This window comes from Zea mays, chromosome 9 (assembly GCF_902167145.1).
Source record: "Zea mays cultivar B73 chromosome 9, Zm-B73-REFERENCE-NAM-5.0, whole genome shotgun sequence".
Taxonomy (NCBI): domain Eukaryota; kingdom Viridiplantae; phylum Streptophyta; class Magnoliopsida; order Poales; family Poaceae; genus Zea; species Zea mays.
In genome coordinates this window covers 51,104,998-51,124,014 of record NC_050104.1, presented here as the reverse complement: position 1 = coordinate 51,124,014, position 19,017 = coordinate 51,104,998, and the positions used below count along the sequence as shown (strand labels likewise).

Genomic DNA, 19,017 nt, shown 5'->3' with positions numbered 1-19,017 from the left:
CCTTAAGAGAGTCACACTTAAACTTGACAAAGCTAAAACTTGATTTATAAACTCAGCTAGTGCTTTTGGCAACCAAACCCCACAGCCAAACAGCTGCATGTCTAGAGGTAGAGGAGTAGACTCCTCACACCGGGTAAGTCTAGCTAAGTATTAGTATACTCAGCCTTGCTTGTGGCATAATTTTACAGGTTCTTTGGAGGACATGGTTGCTGGAGTGACTTGGCCGTCCATTTTGCCACCGGGTTGGACAGTCGAGTGGGATCCTGCCTCAGCTGAGGAGGAGCATGAGGAGTGATGGGACAGGCTTCCCCATCTCTCTGTTTATTTATCGTTAGTTTCATTCCGCTGCACTTCGAACAATGATGACTACTTTTGCAAAAACTCCGATGATGATGTAATAATTTAATACTCTTCAATGTATGGTTTTATGTTTTATTGTATTTGCTCTGTGACTCACCATCGAGTGAGACTGTGGTACTTGATCATGTCAGTGGCCTCGTCGGACTAGATCCGAGGGATTGACGGGTTATTCCCATTTAAGTGTGGTCGAGCCTCTAAGGCGGGACTTAGGCACTTAAGTTGGAATAATTCGGGCAGTTCCGCCACAATTCTAAATATTTCTGCCCCTTCTTATCTCAACCATCTCACTCTTTCACAGTAGGACACGACAAGGGAGGAAAAGATCAAAGTCAGATATTTCTTTATTTTTGGATCTACAGTTGTTGACTGACCCACCCAACTTCAATTAGCCATTTTTCTTAATTTTTGATTAAGACAGATCAATCACTGTTAATAGAACTTTTTCATTAGTCCAAGGTCTACTAAGTCTCTACAGATTTCATAGACCCAAATCTCCTAGATTACAAGTTATAGCATCCAAAAATTGGCTGCAAAATCTGGTTACCATTTTTTTGCCTGAACCCTAACCTTCAGTTTTAATTCAGCTGACCCTCTCCTTTCGACAGAAGCCTTTTTGGGCACCTATATCTTCCAAGTTTATATAATGTCAAGCCAGGGTCCCTTAATAAACTTTGTTCATGAATACTACCTCTCCAACTTTGCTTTAAACCTGCTAGCACAAAGTTACACAGGATAACCTTTACAAGTTCTCAAAGTGGGGGCAGACAAGCAGAAATTCAGAACTAGGTGGCCTGATTGACAGTTTGAAACCACCAGCCTGTTAGCCCGACTTTGAGCAGCAACAACTTTAATACCTGTACAGGATCATGCCTACTTGTCTTAGGAACACTTAATCCCCTTCTAATGGTCTTTAATTTATCTACACAACTCATAGCCTTTAACCCTCTAGATTGGTCACAAAAAGACTCCAAACCTAGCTTGATACACTGCATTAGAGGTTTCAGATTACTGTATTCAGTCTGAAAATTCAGAGTTCTGTTGGCTCTGTTTTGGGGTAGGTTTTCATGAGATTTCATAGGGTTTTAGGGTTGGGTCTCTCAATTGAACTTATACCCCTATAGTAGTTCTACCATTTTGATGTATTAATCTAGGACAGAATCCTCATGAATGAAGAGTTATATAACTCCAAAGATGGTCCCACTTTACTGGAATTCAGACTTAGTCATATGGTTTTCATGGGTCTTTTTACAAAGAGGTCCAAATCTCACTATTCAACTTGCAAATTCTTCAATATGAAAGCTAGTGGGTTTGAGGTGCTCTTTTACCTTGATATTTGCACTTTGGCCCAAAAGTGCACCAATTTTACACTTAGCCCCCTAGGGTTTCAATTTAGGGTTTCTAGGGTTTGTTTCTAGGGTTTTGGACACATTAGGGTTTTGGTGTCACTTAAGTCCTTCCAAAGGGATATCTCAAGGTCTTTTCTCATATCTTTTGAAGTTTTCTCATGCTTGGGCTTCCCTTATATCCATAAGCCCAGATTTAGGGTTAAGTACTTCTCACTAGAGTTAACCACACATCAAGCCATATATTTGAAATTTTTCCTAGTGAATGTACTCTAGGTGTGACAAACACAGGATATGCTAATGCTCATGATGTTATGCTCAAATTTTAGTGACAGTAACACCAGTGGTGTTACACTTTCGCGTGTAGTTTTGCTTAAGAGACCCTCGGGTTAATCGGAATTAACCCGCCGTCCCTGGTTTTCGCGCGCAGGCTCCTGTAATCTTGCAGATTGAACCCTAGGCTTTTAAATAATTATAGAATTAGACCTATTTTCATATTTTAAATTCCCAAACTTGTTTATTTCATATCTTTTGCATATAAACTCCAAATTTAGTGATTCGAATTGCAAAATGTTCATAGGAATATTCTCTGTTGAAATAAATTAGTTCCATTTACAATCTATACATTCCAATTTTATGGTTAATTATGGATTAGTATATGTGTAGATTTGTTTATTTAATAAAATAAATAAAAGGAAAACCTTAGGGGTTAAAGTATATTTAGTTTGGTGAGCCTAATAACATGTATCACATATTTATCTCTGGTCTAACTTTTAGGTCACAGTTAAATAAATAGAACTAGGTTGTGTAATTATGGACAACACTTAAAGAATAATATATTTCTAAATGAAATTAGTTCATGTTACACTTTGATCTCATTATTCCTTATTTAGTATTGCGCCTTTTTAAGATGTATTCCAATGTTTGTACATGTTTGGTGTGCTGTTCAGTTATACTTTCCAAATGTATTGAATGCATGCTCGCTTTATTTAGACAACGAGCAGTCCGAGGTTCCCGAGTATGTTGCTGGAGACCTCCCTGAGCAACAACCAGGTGAAGGCAAGTGTCCTCTGACCTATTATGTCCTACGTACTTTATAATCCATTGTCCCGCATTACATTACTTAAACCTAAGGATTGACTAGTCTGTATTTACCTTATCCTTGTTTACCTTTTGGGTTATCATGGCTAGCATTTTGTTATTGCCTTAACTTAATCAATGAACATATATGATTATTTATGATACGATGATGTTATCCCAATGATGACATTGTGAGACTCTAGGGGGCTCAGGGCTTTTTCCTGAGTACCTCTCCGTAAGGACCTGTTCGTGGAGTGTCCACCCGGGATAACAGTGCAACCATGAGGGTGGAATGGGACGCCCTTAGCTGAATAATTAGATGAACCTGGGGGTGTAGTTGGCTTTGCCTAAGGGTCGTCAATGGGGGCCGGGGCATAGTGCTCGCTCTACCAAGGGGGGTGAAGAGGTTCATTTGATTTGGTTTTGTTAGTCACCCACCTTGGGGAGGTGTACTGCGTTTATATGACTGGCAAAACCTAATGAGTAGCTATGCACTAGGGGAGTCTTTGTTAAGGCTACGTAGTGTATCCCTGGCCATTCACCTCAGTAGTGAAGACCGGGTCTGTACATCCTAGGCTGGAAAGGGATCACGACTTGTGGGTAAAGTGTACAACCTCTACAGAGTGTTAGAAATTGGTATATCAGTCGTGCTCACGGTTAAGAGCGGCCTTGGGATCCTCTTTGATTAGAAGAACTTTGGTTACTTTTATGATGATGAATATAATATTGATCTCTGGTATTTCCTCTTGGAGGGAGTACTTCTAGGTAATAACTAGGTTTATTACTAAAATCTGGCTCTATTTATATAATAAAACTTGACCAACTAAAAGCAACTGCTTAACCTTAACTCCACATACAACTAGTCCACTTTAGCCAAACGGGACATTTGCTGAGTACGTTGATGTGTACTCACCCTTGCTTTACAAACCACCCCGCCCAGGTTGTCCCCACTGCACTTAGTGCTCAGGAGGAGATGTTGGTAACATGGAGGACTTTGAGGAGTTACAGGACTACGACGAGTTCTCTAGTTTATTCTTAGTGGCAAACCCCCAGTCAGCTGCCTGTGTAGGCTTGTCATCTACATTTCGTTTTCTGTGCACTTTGATATTTATGTGAAAGACAATGGTTATGTATTAGACTCCATGGATGTCTTGGACATCTTGATGTAATTAAAGTACCTTTCCGCTATTTATTTCGAGCATTGTGTGATGATGTCCAATTATGTAATCGATGTGTACGTGAGTTTCTGATCCTGGCACGTACATGGTTCGTATTCGGTTCACCTTCAAAACCGGGTGTGACACGTAGGTCACTTGAGCCAGGGAGATTGCGCGCGCCACTAGAACTTCAGCAGTGGTAAGGCAATGGTGCACATAGCCTCACCGGTGAAATTGCGTGTGTCAGCGAGCAGGAGTCTAGAGTAGGACCGCATCGAGGGGCGAGCGGTGTCCAGCAGCTTGAAGAAGATGGGTGATGGGAGGTCGACGCCAGCTTGGAGGAGGGCGCGACCATGGGAGGGACGCCGAGGGAGCTTGGCATGGGCGAGCTCGGACCTTCTAGGTGGCCGGACGGATGCACGGACAGACGGCGAGCAGGGCCCAAAGCTCGACGGTGTCCGTGGTCAGCGGACATGGAGAGGAGGAGGAGCGACCGGAGGTGCGAGGTGGTGGAGGAGGGGCGCTGGAAACCAGGCTGGGTTTAGGACCGAGCTCACAGCTTGGAGGAACTCGACCGGCCCGGAGGAGCAGGGGGCGCGGCGGCCATGGGAACTGAGCTTGAGGGAGCGCCGGCCATGGAGTGGAGCAGGGGAGGAGCGCGCGTGGGACAGGGAGTAGGGGCGCGCTGGAGATTAGAGAGAGGAGGGGCGGCTGGGCGCCATGGGCGAGCGGCAACAGGGAGAAGCGAGCTTGTAGGGGAGCTCGCCGAGTTCGAGTCGAGATCGGGACTCCTGTGCACTGTGGCCATGGAATCGAGGACGAGCGCTGGCAGAGGAGGGAGAGAGAGGAGCTCGACCACCAGAAAGCATGGAGCGACGGCAGGTGCGTGGTGGTGGAGGCGAGATGGAGGCCGAGCGCCATGGGAGATGGGCTTGGCGAGCATGGACGTCGCGGCGGAGCTGGAGCTAGAGCCGGCGGCGGGGTGCTGGGCGCGAGCAGGAGATGGCGATCCAGTGAAATATCGGAGAGAGCAGAGGATAAGGGAGGGGAGCGCGTGAGGAGATGAGGATCGGCCGAAAAATCTGAGAAGATATTTTTCCTTTTTTAACACAAGAATATCCTTACGAGCAAATATCTGGTGCGAGTGCTGTTCGGCTGGCTTTTTCGGTACTGTAGTAGTTAAAATACTGTAGTTGTGTCTCATACAAACACCACCAGCAGCAACCCAAACAGTTACTTTTAAGTCCAACTAAACAGCCTAAGATTTTTTGGATTAGAGTTTGAGCGAATTCTAAATGGATTAGATTACGATGTTATTCGGGCTACATATAATATTCTCCGAATCATGAAACAGAAAATCAGAGAAATAACGGTTCATACAGTTCTCGCTAAATCTCGTTTGGATAATTTTTGTGACTATTCTAAGCACGATGTAAATGGACTGAACCAGACTACATCAGATTCGACATTTTACTCTGCGGCTGATCAACCTATTGAAATCGACCTGATTAGCAATTATTCAATTTCGACTCTAGTTACCTTGGTTCTGCTTTGAACGATTTACTACCAAATAACTCATAATTATCAATCTCGCGCAAGATTTCTCTTGGACAATGCACGATTCAGATTATTTTGCACTGAATATTTTAATCGTCGAATTCTAATAAATTTATTTTGTTTGGGATGAACTCAGAGGGCTGAACTAAATTCTCAAATTCGTCTTTGCGCGATCGATAAATTTTAAATAATCCCCAGACTGAGTGAAGTTTTCAGATTCGTATTGCGCAATTGATGAATTTTAAATAGGCACAGGACTCACAAATTTTCGGAACAATTATGTTCCGGACATCACAAAAATTTAGGAAAAGCCCAGATAGATAAAAATAGATACGAAAATGAAATCGTGATAGGCAAAGATAATTAGGATTCAGTGTCCATTTTATTTACTAATATCTCGTGCTTAAGTCCATACTCATTGTTAAGCGTACAGTAACATCTGGGGTGTTACATAATTGTCCGGGGTAATCCGTGCAAACACACAATTCAGTCAATGTACAACTCTGTATACTTATGAGCCTTATCGGTGGTGTGCACAGGAAGAAAATGAGCCACTTTAATCAATCGGTCCACAATGACCCAGATTCAATCATGATGTCGAGAGGTGTTGGACAAACCCACAATGAAATCCATGCTGATGTCATCCCATTTCCATGAAGGTATCGATAGGGGTTGCAAGGCACCAGCTGTCTTTAAGTGGCTTGCCTTTATCCTCTGACAGGTGTCATATTCTGATACATATTTGGCTATCTCCCTTTTCATCCTGGTCCACCAATACAGGGGTTTTAGATCATGGTACATATTGGTTCTTCCCGGGTGCATGGAGAATTTGGAGAGATGAGCCTCATCCAAGATTTTCTTCTTGAGGTCCCTATTTTTAGGAACCACCAATCTGTCTTCAAACCATAGTATCCCTTTGCTGTCTTGGCGATAGCACTTATACTTCTCCACTTTCTGATTAAGATTCTCTTTGATGATTTGTACTCCCTTGTCACCGAGTTGGGCCATAATAATCTGGTCTAACAAGGTTGGCTCGGCAGAGATGTGAGACAAGGTACCAGAAGGAATTACTTCGATCCTCATCTTACTCAACTCGTCACACAAGGTATTGATGTGAGAATCCATCATCATACAGTTGCATTGTGACTTCCGACTTAGGGCATCAGCTACAACATTGGCCTTCCTAGGGTGGTAATGCACTTCCAAGTCGTAGTCCTTAATCAATTCCAGCCATCTTCTCTGCCTCATGTTGAGATCAGCCTGAGTAAAGATGTACTTGAGGCTCTTGTGATCTGTGTAGATGTTGCAGTGGGTTCCCATCAAGTAATGCCTCCATATTTTTAGGGCATGAACCACGGTTGCCAACTCTAAGTCATGAGTAGGGTAATTTTGCTCATGAGGTCTGAGTGCTCTTGATGCGTAGGGAATGACTCGGTTGTCTTGCATTAAAACACAACCTAGTCCAGTGCCACATGCATCACAATACACATCAAACGACTTGTTGTTGTTAGGCTGCGCTAACACAGGTGTTGTGGTCAAATGTTGCCTCAAGGTATGAAAAAGCATCTTCGCATTTCTGACCCCATTCAAATTTTGCTCCCTTCTTCAATAATTCTGTCATGGGTTTCGCAATTCGGGAGAAATATGGAATGAATCTTCGATAATACCCGGCCAATCCTAGAAAACTCCGAATCTGGCGAACAGTGGTGGGTGGCTTCTAGTTCATTACTTCTTGCACCTTATCTGGATCCACTGCTATTCCCTTTTGAGAGATAGTGTGCCCCAAGAATTTAATCTCCTTTAGCTAGAAATCACACTTTGACAATTTGGCATAAAGGCGGTGTTCTCTCAGATGTTGGAGCACTACATGCAAATGACCGGCATGCTCTTCTTCATTTCTTGAGTATACTAAGATATCATCGATGAAGACCACCACAAATTTGTCTAGTTCAGGCATGAAGACTGAATTCATCAGATACATGAAGTATGCGAGTGCATTCGTCAACCCAAACGACATCACCAGATACTCATACAACCCATATCTGGTCGAGAAGGTCGTCTTTGGAATATCACTTGCTCATATCTTGATCTGATGATAGCTGGAGCGAAGATCTATTTTGGAAAACACCTTATCTCCAACCAATTGGTCGAAAAGAACATCAATACGAGGCAAAGGATACTTGTTTTTGATAGTCACCGCATTGAGTGGGCGGTAATCTATGCATAATCTTAAGCTCTCGTCCTTCTTCTTCACGAACAAGGCTGGACATCCCCAAGGTGAAGTGCTTGGGCGGATGAAACCCTTGTCCAACAATTTTTGTAACTACTTTAATTTTGCCAGCTCGGCGGGTGGCATCCGGTAGGGCCTCTTAGAGATTGGTGTCGTTCCCGGTTGCAATTCGATGGCGAACTCGATATCCCAATCTAGCGGCATTCCTAGGAACTCATCAGGAAAAACATTTGCATAATCATAGACCACTAGAATTTTCTTCAAGGGTAGCTCTATCATGGAAAAAGCACATGACCGAGTGGTTTCTTGGCTAGGAAGATATAAGGTGAATTTTCCACAGGTAGGGGAATGGACTTCAACGATGTAGTTGGCGACGTCTAGCACTACTTGGTGCTGGGTCATCCAATCGGTGCCCAAAATGATATCCACATTATCCATCCCCAAAATGAGGAGGGTGGTCTTGCACGCCTTGCTTCCCAGCTGGATGGGTATACTGTAGTTCAGTTAGTTTGTTGCAATTTTGCCCCTAGGCGGGTATGATAGAAAGGCAGTTAACATTTGACACTAAACTTCTGGCTAATGAAGCTATGTGATGCACCAGAGTCAAATAGAATCAATGCAGGTTGATTAAAAACGGAAAAAGTACCAGTCATGATGGGCGCTCCTTCAGGTAGCTCCTCTAGAGTAGTGAAGTTGAGCTTCCCTTGCCTGACTTGCACTTTCTGCTTCCTCCCTTTGTCTTGGTTGGGTGCTGGCATCTGCCTTGGCTGATTCCACGGGCAATTCTTGGCATAGTGGCCTGCATTGCCACACGTGAAGCATTTGTTTCCATTCCCTTGGCGGAACTGCTGCTGCTGAGGCTGATTGTTCCTTGGAGTGGGAGCGGGGAAACAGTTGGGTACTTGTTGCTGCTGTGGCGGCCTGATGACCCATCTTCCTGCTTGATGCTGGAATCCCCTGCTCTGATTGTTGGAGACAATACGGAACCTCTGGGGTGGAGCTAAAGTTGCTGACATTGGTGCCTTCCTCTTCTTCTCTGCCCGGTGGGCTACAATACAGTCTTCCTGTGATATGGCAAGGTTGACCAGTTCATTGAAGCTGTCAGCACGAATGAAATTGAGGCGTTCACGAAGCTTGGTGTTGAGTCCCCTTCGAAAACGGTCTCTTCCCTTCTCATCTGAATCCGCATGATAACCCGCATATTGACACAGGTCGTTGAAGGCCTGGGTATACTGCAACACAGTGTGGGTTCCCTGAGTCAATGCCAAGAACTCATTGAGCTTGCGATCCAGAATCCCTGCTGGAATATGGTGTCCTCTAAAAGTAGTCTTGAATTCCTCCCATGTCACCACATGGTCAGCAGTTAACATGGCGTGGAAATGGTCCCACCATGTCCTAGCAGGTCCACGAAGCTGCTGTGCAGTGAAGCGGGTCTTTGCGTCGTCAAGGCAAGCTCCCGTGAGTGGGAACTTGGACTCCACAACCGTGAGCCACACATTGGCGTATAGCGGGTCCTCTGCCTTAGTGAACAAGGGCAGTTGCGTGCTCAAGAACTCCTGCTACGTCGTCGCGGCTGGAAGACGTTGCTGCTGGCCTCCACCATACTACTGAGAGAAATTTGCCATTATGGAAGGCCGTCGATGCGGCTTCGACGATTTGGAGGCGTTGACGAGGGATTCTCTATTATGGAAAAGCAGGGAATAGCCCACACTCCAAAACGGACAAGACCACTCCATTACCGATAACGAACGACGATTAGTGCTGTTGATACAGCCGCCGTCCCGGCGCCTCACAGCACCATGAGTTCTCCGCTGCTTTCCCTTCTCTCTCTTCTCTCCTTTTCCTCACTTCAGAAACGCACCAGAGAGCTCTGCTCTGTTTATTCTCCTTGCACCGAGATCTCCCTCGCAGGACGCGTAGGCGCAGCCCAAGCGTCGTGTTCCTCTGCTTCGGCAGCAAGGGCGCCTTCCCGCTGCGCAGTTACAGGAGATCGCCCATATATTTATTTGTCAAACTCTCTAACTCATGCTCCATCGAGTCTCTTTGTCACATAGATCATAGTCCAAGCTAACATTCGAACAGATCACGTAACAGGATCAGCCATGATGCTCACTTTAGTGCATGATCATTTGCTGAGCTTCAAATCCTTCAAGAACTCCTCAAACGCCACCCGCGACGGCCCGCCATCAGCCAGCGCCTCTGCCGCCTTCTCCTTTGCCAACACCAGCCTCTCCCTGAGCTTATCCCCTTCCTCAGACTCCATCACCAGCCTCACCTTCTTCTCCACCTCCGCGGCGCTCACCAGCTCCTCGTCGTAGCCGTCCATCACCACCCCGGCCTTGATCTCGTCCACTACGAACACCTTGTTCACCCTATGCTCGGCGTACATCGACCAGCACAGCATGGGGACACTGGCCGACGCTGCCTCCAGCACCGAGTTCCACCCGCAGTGGGTCATGAACGTGCCCGTCACCGCGTGCCGCAGCACCTCCAACTGCGGCGCCCACATCTTCACCACCATCCCCCTGTCACTCGTGCGCTCCAGAAACTCCTCCGGGAGCAGCGAGTCCAGGTCCGACTCAGGACGCGCAAGGAAGAACTTGGTCGGGTCCTCCGGTGGGCTACGCACGACCCACAGGAACCGATGCCCGGAGCTCTCCAGCCCGCGAGCGATCTCCTTCATCTGCGCCGCGGAGACGGCGCCCAGGCTGCCGAAGCAGAGGAACACCACGCTCTGTTCCGGCTGTGCGTCCAGCCACGACAGGCACGCGTGCCGCTCCCCTTTCTCCGTCGCCTCCTGGCCCTTGACGATAATCGGGCCGATGGGGTAAACCGGTGGCGTGGGGCGACCAGGGACGCAGACGCTGTCCCTGAGTGCCCCGACGGCCCGCGCCTCTAGCCACTCGTAGGTGTTGATCAACAAGCCTCAAGCCTCGGGGACGCGGCCGTAGTGCACGATCCGCGAGCCTTGCCGCAGAAGAGGTCGAGCACGAGCCCGACGATGGAGGGAAGGGAGCGGAGTAAGGCAGTGAGGGAGGGGACTGTGAGGCGGAGCGCGTCGAGCATCTGGAGGAAGGGGTCCTGGTCCGGGACAGGGTAGTCCGGCGGCGGGAGGTGGTGGAAGGATACGGCGGGGTTGGCGACCCCTGCTTCTCGGACCCCCGGCCGGCTCGGCGCTGGGGTCTTTGGGCTTCTTGCGCGCTGGCTTCCTCAGCGGAGAACTCACGGCGCTGGGCTGGGACAGCGGCTGTATCAACGGCACTAATCGTCGTTCGCTATTGGTAATGGAGTGGTCTTGTCCGTTTTAGAGTGTGGGCTATTCCCTTCTTTTCCATAATAGAGAATCCCTCGCCTATGCCTCCAAATCGTCAAAGCCGCACCGGTGACCTTCCATAATCGCAAATTTCTCTACTGCTGAGGGTGGTGCTGGCGCTGCACCAGCTGCCGCAGAATCTCATTCTATTGAGCCATTAGCTCCTGCATCATGGGAGCTGGAGGAGGAGGAGGCGGGGGAACATGCTCGTTCTGCCCGCGACGCTGCCTAACTACCATCTAAAAACAAAAATTTCACTATTGTTACCTTAATTCATGGTTCCAACAATATTCTTTATATCAAGCGGGGAAAAATGACATAACATAATATTGAACCAGACGAGGATGACATGCCTGCAGTCATTTCATTGTTCACAAAAGTTTTCCTCGGGTTACAACAATTTAGGGGATCCACCCTTAAGTCTAGTCTAAAAATTTGGTACCAAAACTAAGCTCACGTAGGTTCCTGTCCTCCTAATATGTCAAACTAACCCGTCAACTCTGAGTGGTAGAGGCAACACTGGATACAGGTGAAGGGGGCACTCCGGAGGGAGTCGCATTTAGACCGGGAGTTGGCTCTAATTCTTCGAGATCCTTCTCTCCCTCGCTGCCTGCCTCATTTGCCTCCATGTCTTGGTGGTGCATCTCTAGGTGGTCGTTGGCTTCCTCAAGTTCCTCCTACACATCATGGAGCTAGATCTCCAAGATATCAATGGTGTTATCCTAGATCTCCACCTGCTACTCTAGAGTCGCGATACGCTGTTTCAACCGTTCCACCTGTAGGTCTTTTTCCACCAATTCCAAAGACAAGTCGACAATGAAGTCCTCTCGATTGTCGAGAGTGATCTTAGTAGTCTAAGCTAGAGCAGTGAGGTGTGCCATGGTGTCGTTCTGCAAGGCCCATAGGCGGTACAGTGCGCTCATACACTAAACAGTGATCCTTCCAACTTGGTCGGGATGCATGGCCCACATGTCCTTCACGTGGCTCACTCGGTTGCACCACATGGGGCCATCCCTCTTCTCGGCGGGGAAGAGTCCTAGTGGGTGCATCATCATCTCTAGGGGATGATATCCGTAGAAGGTTGTCAGGGTTTTTAGCACTGCGGCCTTGGTGGTGTCGTCCGCCCTGAACCCGACAGTCTCGGAATCAAGGGAACGCCATTCAGGCTGCAGAGGGTGAGACTCCAGGGTCCGCCAAACCCTGCAACGTGGCACCCGATGCTCCTCATACAACTGCACCGTATACAGAGCGGGCGTAGGGTAACTGGTGGAGCAGAGCACCTCCCACAAGATGGAGGGAAAGCCCTCATGGGAAAGGTAGTCAAAACTGAAGCGAGTGTCTCCTCCATTGACGGGGGTGGGTGAAGTGATCTGTGAAAGAGGGTTAGATGTAAGTGCTATGATAGCGGCAAGGAGAAACGTGTACCCGACTTTTAAAAGAGGTGGGTTAACTTAGATTTATCTATTCCAACTCATTTCTTGCCATCCATTTTTAACCATGTTTGTTAGGGTCATGATTCGATGCATTTCCCTTAATTCTTAATTACTTATCGTTTTATAATGCATGCATGCTTGAATGAATGTCCTCTCATCAATCAGAGGGGTGCTCCTAGGGCATCCCTACTATTCTAAGGTTGGCCTATATGGCCTACTTATATAGCCACCTATTTTCCCCACTATTCTTAAGTCCTTTTGTCCTAGGTCTATCGTTCTAGTCCTGATGATCCAACACTGGTTTCTAAGCAAATTTTATTTTTGAAAAGTTGGTATTCACGACTTATTGATTCTTCTGTAATGGTAATCGCTCTGATACCAGCTGTGGTAGAACCACCCGAATTATTCCAGCTTAAGTGCCCGAGTCATGCCTTGGAGGTAGCAACACACTTCAATCAGAATAACCCGTCAGTCCCTCGGATCTAGTCCGATAAAGCCACTTACCAAGGATCGAATACCATTATCTCACATGATGGTGAGGCTCAGAGAGAATACAATAAACATGAAACCACAAATTAAAGTACTGGAGTTATTACATAAATCAGAGTTTTAATAAAAGATAACAAGTTCGTAATTAAATACAGCGGATAATCGATAACGACGATACTGAGGAATAGGGCAAGGCCGAGCCCACTCCTCCTCCTTGTCCTCTCCTGTCGAGGCAGCACCCCACTAGACCGTCCAACCCGGTGGCAGGATGGAAGGCCAAGTCACACCATTAACCATATCCTGTACCGTACCTGAAAAAATATGCCACAAGCAAGGCTGAGTATACTAATACTCAGCTAGACTTACCTAGTGTGAGGAGTCTACTCCTCTACCTCTATACCATGCACCTGTTTGGCTGAGGGGTTGGTTTGCCAAAAGCACTAGCTGAGTCTAAAAATAGTTTTAGCTTTTTCTAGTTCTAGCATATTTAATTTAGCTAGGTTTGCTCCTCTCTAAGCATACATAGTAACAATCATTTAGTACAATCAACATGTTATCTCAAGTAAAACCTTATTTCACTTTTTACTCGATGCACTACAAGGGGTCAAGCAGTCTCATTAGCTGCGAGAAGCAAACGATTCGAATCGAGTTTTGACCTTGCAAGGTAAACCTAAACACACGACATGTAGGGGCACTCCGTCCCCACACATATCAGTCATCCCCATCGATTCCTCGTTCGCGGCCAGGGCTCACCGCCTTGGCATGTAATGCCCCACTGACCCTGGTTGCCGCCGTGCAGTGGCTGCACTGCACCCACCATAGCTAGCATGGGAGACCCTGTCTCAGCACAAGTGAGGGATAAAGTCCACGCCCGACTTCACTCAAGTACTAGGCTTACTGGTTACCATATTTCCCGACATGTGTTTAGTACTTTCAAATGCTTGACTCAGGCATCCACACATTAATCCTTAATTCCATTCCCGTCTCATATACAAGGCATTCACCCTAGATCCAAGTCCATAGACCATCATAGATCCTGTTATCAAGATGAATACAATCAATTCCTAACCTCGCGCGAGTGCTAGAAAAAATCACTCGACATCTATCGAGATCCTTAATTAGCAAAGCAGCTACTCAACCTAGCAGACTAGTATCCATCTCAAAAACGAATCCTGAGTTCATGCAACTAGGGTTTTAGGCAACTCCTACACTTAAGTGTATGGTACAATCATAGAAACATTAAGTGCATAAAAATAGCATATATAACGGTTATGCATAGAACCGGGGCTTGACTTCAAAAGCTGGGGCTGCGGGGAGATCCTCGGTGGCAGGCTCTTGAGCTGGCTCCTGGACTTCCTCTTGGGCAACTTCTTGCTCGGGGATGAGCACGTACTCTCCATCAGCGAGGTTGCAATCTAAATGAATGCAATGAATAAGGTACATGTATGCTATGGTAGGTAGGTTTAATAATTAAAATGCAAGGTGAAGTACTCAAGTTAGCAGGACGGGTCTTAGTCCCACTATTGAAGATTTTAGTGGTATACTTGGTATTTAGTAATAGGTGTGGCCAGTCTAGGAAGTTGGATTAATGTTGTACTCAACAATCCTTCAATGTCTTAGTGAAGACTTCATAGGGTTTTTTGGTTGAAGTTATTTATGGCTTAATTTAGTACTTCATTCATCCTTTCTTTTCCTTTTTCACATAGGCTTTTAAAGTGGCTTTGAACTACAATACTGATTTAAAAATTCACAAAAATTCTGTAAAACTTACAGTGGCTTCTCTCTGGTTTATATGATTCAGTCTCAGAAATTGAGGCCTAAAATGAGAATGGTTTTCTCTGCACAAAAACATTAAAATTTAGGGCAGAGGGGGTGCTTTAAACTACAACTCTCTTCTAGGAGTGGTTTTTACCCTAAGGTTTATTTTTGCTGGTATCTAGGTGTAATAATATGACTTTATTCCAAATTTTAGCCAAAGATACCTACTGGTTAATTTATGGTGATTTTCTAAAGTTTGAGGGCTTAGTGGTGCTTTCCACTACTACTATTTTTGAAAAATGTCAAACAACAAATTTCCTAATTTTTCTAACTTCTTCTTTGCGCAAGAGCAATCATTCTTAAAGTTGGTTAATTTTGCTTATATGGAATGGGTTGTAAAATTTCTAGGAATACATGGTCTTTTTCATGGGGCACGGGGTGAGGTGTATTCCATCACATTTTTACCTTAGTATTTTATTTTTCTCTTGTAGTATGCATCATAAGTACTTAGGTAAAAATACGGTTGCTCTCTGTTTTCCACTTTTAGTCTTTCTTTTGATTTATTTTAAGTATTGGAAAAATCTAAGTTTTATTTGTCTAACTCACTTATTGTGATGGTTTGGGGTGGTTATCATTTTTACAGTGGTATATTAGTGGTCAGAGGCCTACTAGATTTTTCTTGCCATTATTGCATGTGTCCTTATATTATTAATCATGGTCTTTATTAACTTCATATCACCTAAATGAAACTATAAATTTAGATCAGTACTGGACTAGGGTTCCATATATTTTTCCAATGAACTACAACACTTAGGCATGCTAGGAAAAATGTGGTCACCCTCTGGTTTCTATTTTCTATCCCCTTTTTCATTTTCCTAAAGTTTGGGTAGAAATAGGCTTTAATGGATATCTCTGGTTTAGCCTTGTACATTGTGATGTCTATTATTTTTAAACAGTGTAATTACTAGGTGAGTGTCTCTAGAATTTTTCTCAAGCCTAGTATAGAAGCATTTCTATTTTTCTCTGTATTACTAAGATTTGAGCAGTTTTCTAATTTAATTCAAAACTCTAAAAAATAGTACAAGAAACATGGGATTTACTATTTTTGTTTGACAGTTCATATTTTTCAGAGTCCAGCAAAATTAATTTGACCAAATTTGGATGAATACTCTTGAAGTTATGCATTTATCAAGTTTGCTGCAGATTTAATAATTTATAAATTCGAAAAGGAAAACGAAATCATATTTGCACTGAAGTCCCTGGTTCTATTTTCCCCTTTCTCTCACAAATTAGCCCTCGGTATACTATTCATGTGAGTCACTGACATTGCAGAAACCCCCCTAGGGTTAACCTAAATCTATCTCGCAGTCCTTGGCTAGATGGAACAGTGACCGGGGCAAAGATCACGTCGGCGAGACTTATCGACGACGATTTAGCTCCGGTGAGGTGGTCGACGACGTCGGGGAGGTCACGGCGGTCACGACGGTGTGCGGGTCGGCGTCGGAGGAGGTCGGAGTTGGTGGGACCTCGCGCGCAGGCAGGGGAGCTCGTCGGCGGCGAGTGTTCTGGCCTAACCACGGCGGTATAGTTTGATCCAATGAGTTAGGGAGCTCCTCGAAAAGTCAGGGAGATCGTAGGTGCAAAGAATTTGTGAATGGCTCACCTGGTAGCCCAGTCCACGCGCGGCAGTGGGCGGCCGAAGTCCGATGAGGTCGCGCTCGCTGTTCCGGCGGGGCAGGGCCTCGGCTCAAGCTTGGAAAAGCTTCACGCCCTCTCGGGGAAGCTATCCAAGGGCTCAGGCGAGGTTGGGGGTCTATGGAAAAGGCTGGCCACGGCGGTGTGCTCGGGCAGTGGTGGCGGGCGGTGGCACTTGCTTTTCGCGGCGAACTCCGGTGACCACTGGCTCGGACGGGACTTAAGGTGCGCGAGGGAAGACGGCTAAGGCCTTGCGGGCACTTATAGGCGGGGGCGAGGAACAGGCGCGTGGGGCGGATCGACCGTGCGCGGGGGCACGCGCTGCCGTGGCCAGTCCGCGCTCGGCCGGCCTGCCAAGGCATCGAGCACGTGGCGCTTTGCTTCTGCTCGTGTTTAAGCGTTTGTTTGGTCACCTTAACAAGCAGATCTCGGTAAAATTCCTTTGTAATGTCTCTTCTCTGAACCATATCCTATCTTTTCTCTGCTGGCCCCGAGTGAAGATTGCTTTGGAAATATGGAGAAAACGAGTGGTCAAGTCTGGTCTGTCTCTCAGCCGAAACCCGAGGCCAAAACCAATCCAAATCGTGTCAAACGATTTTGGTTTGATTTTAAACTTCACCAGGGTGTGCCTAGGATAATTTTGGCGCCATTTTGCTATTTGGACCATGTGGTTTTGAGTTTTGGAACAAGGTGAACGTGGTTGCTCTTTGTGAGAAGGTGGGATTTCTGAAATCAGAAATCCTGATTTTTTTGAAGTCTCCACTTAAGTGGCTGTTTTGAGAATTTTGCAAAACCCTCTTGATTAAATTTCCTTACTATATTTTGTATCTTATTTAGTGTATTACAACTTTGTTAATTGGTCCAAATCAGAATTTTATGTTTTCATAGCCTTTTCACTAATTTTCTTGGTGGTACATAAAAAGGCTTAAATAGGTTAGATTTAGGCTTTGAGAATTTTGCTCACTTTGGGTTGCATGATTGTCGGTGTTTCGGACCCGCGAGGACCATCAACCGACCAGTGAATTTGTCGCTGCGTGTCCCTGCCCAGATGGGTTGATGCAAGATGGAACACAAGCGGGAGGATGAGGCTTATATTATCTTGCACCAGGGTGCTCGTAGTAGGGGTTACAAGCGTCGCGAGAGAGCGAGAGAGAGAGAGGGTTTGGCCTTGAGGTGAGATGTCTGAGTTAGCCTCCTCCACGTTTCTCCCGCTCTGCCTGCCTCTGCCTGCCTCGCTCCCTGTCTGCGTCTGTCTGCCTCTCTTGGAAGGCCTTGGACATCCCCTTTTATAGATACAAGGAGATGGTCTGGCTGTACAATGGGGGTGTAGCTATGTGCTAGCGTGGCCGGCGGAGAAGTGCCTGAGCCCTGTGTACGTGCTAACGTGGCCGTCGGAGAAGTGCTTGAGCCCTGTAGAAGCGCAGCTGGCGGTGCGGCCTGGGGTCTTGCTGGCGTTTATTTGCCGACGTCATGGATGCACGTGGGGAACCATCATTACCTGTTACCGGAGTAATGTAGATGGGACACCGGTCTTGTTCCTTCGTAGCCTGAGGCAGCTAGCTAGGGGTAGGGTAATGATGTATCCCCTGTGGCGCGGTCGGTCCGAGTTCAAGGTCGGGCGAGGTGGAGACTTCTCCCGAGGCCGAGGCTGAGGTCGGGCGAGGTTGTGACTCCTCCCGAGGCCGAGGCTGAGGCCGAGGCCCAAGGTCGGGTGAGGCGAAGACCTTCTCCCAAGGCCGAGGCTGAGGCCGAGGCCTGAGGTCGGGCGAGGCGGAGCTTCCTGTTGCGCCCGAGGCTGAGCTCGGGGGAGGGCGTGACTTAGTTTTATCCTAGTGGTTGGCACAGTAGTCGGAATAGGGTGAATAGTGTTGTTTTCCTGTTAGAACGATCAGTAAAGGGGCGAAGTGACTGCGGTCACTTCGACCTTGCCGACTGAGGTGCGCGTGTCAGGATAAGGTGTCAGGCGATCCTCGCATTAAATGTGCATGCAATACGGTCGGTTGGTGAGGCGATTTGGGCGAGGTCGCTGCACGACAAAGTTTGCCTGCGCTTGGCTTCTGGCGAGCCGAGGGTGCGCCCACTACCTGAGGAGGCCCTCGGGCGAGGCGCGAATCCGTCCGGGACTACCGAGGCCGGGCTCGGGCGAGGCGAGATCGCGTCCCTTGGTAGACGAGGCCTTGACTTGAACCGTGCTTATCAGTCTTTGCGGTTTGTTCTGAAGATGTTTTCCGGCCAGGTTAAGGAGCATTGGGGGTACCCCTAATTACGGTCCCCGACAGTATCCCCCGAGCCTCAAAGGGAGTGTAGGTACTCGCTTGGAGGTTCTGACGGATTTTTTGCAAGGGGACTGACCCTTTTTGGTCATATTTTGTTCAGATGGGTGCGCGCGAGCGCACCCGTCGGGTGTAGCCCCCGAGGCCTCGGAGGAGTGGTTTGACTCCTCTGAGGTCTTAATTCTTTTTGTGATGCCTCGGTCAGCCTTGTTGTTCCCTCATGCGGCCTAGCCGCAGCCCGGGTGCATGGTCAGGCTCCGAGCTTTTAAGCTGGTTTTGTCGACGCGGTCGACGATTTGGCCGTAGCCTGGTGCGAGAGCAGCCCTCGA

At 47.0% G+C, this 19,017-nt stretch overlaps 1 pseudogene; it reads right to left on the bottom strand.

The window, feature by feature from the left end:
* Positions 1 to 9,751: 9,751 nt before the first annotated feature.
* Positions 9,752 to 11,121, bottom strand: LOC103639943 (UDP-glycosyltransferase 88F5-like; annotated as a pseudogene).
* Between the last annotated feature and the right edge of the window lie 7,896 nt (positions 11,122 to 19,017).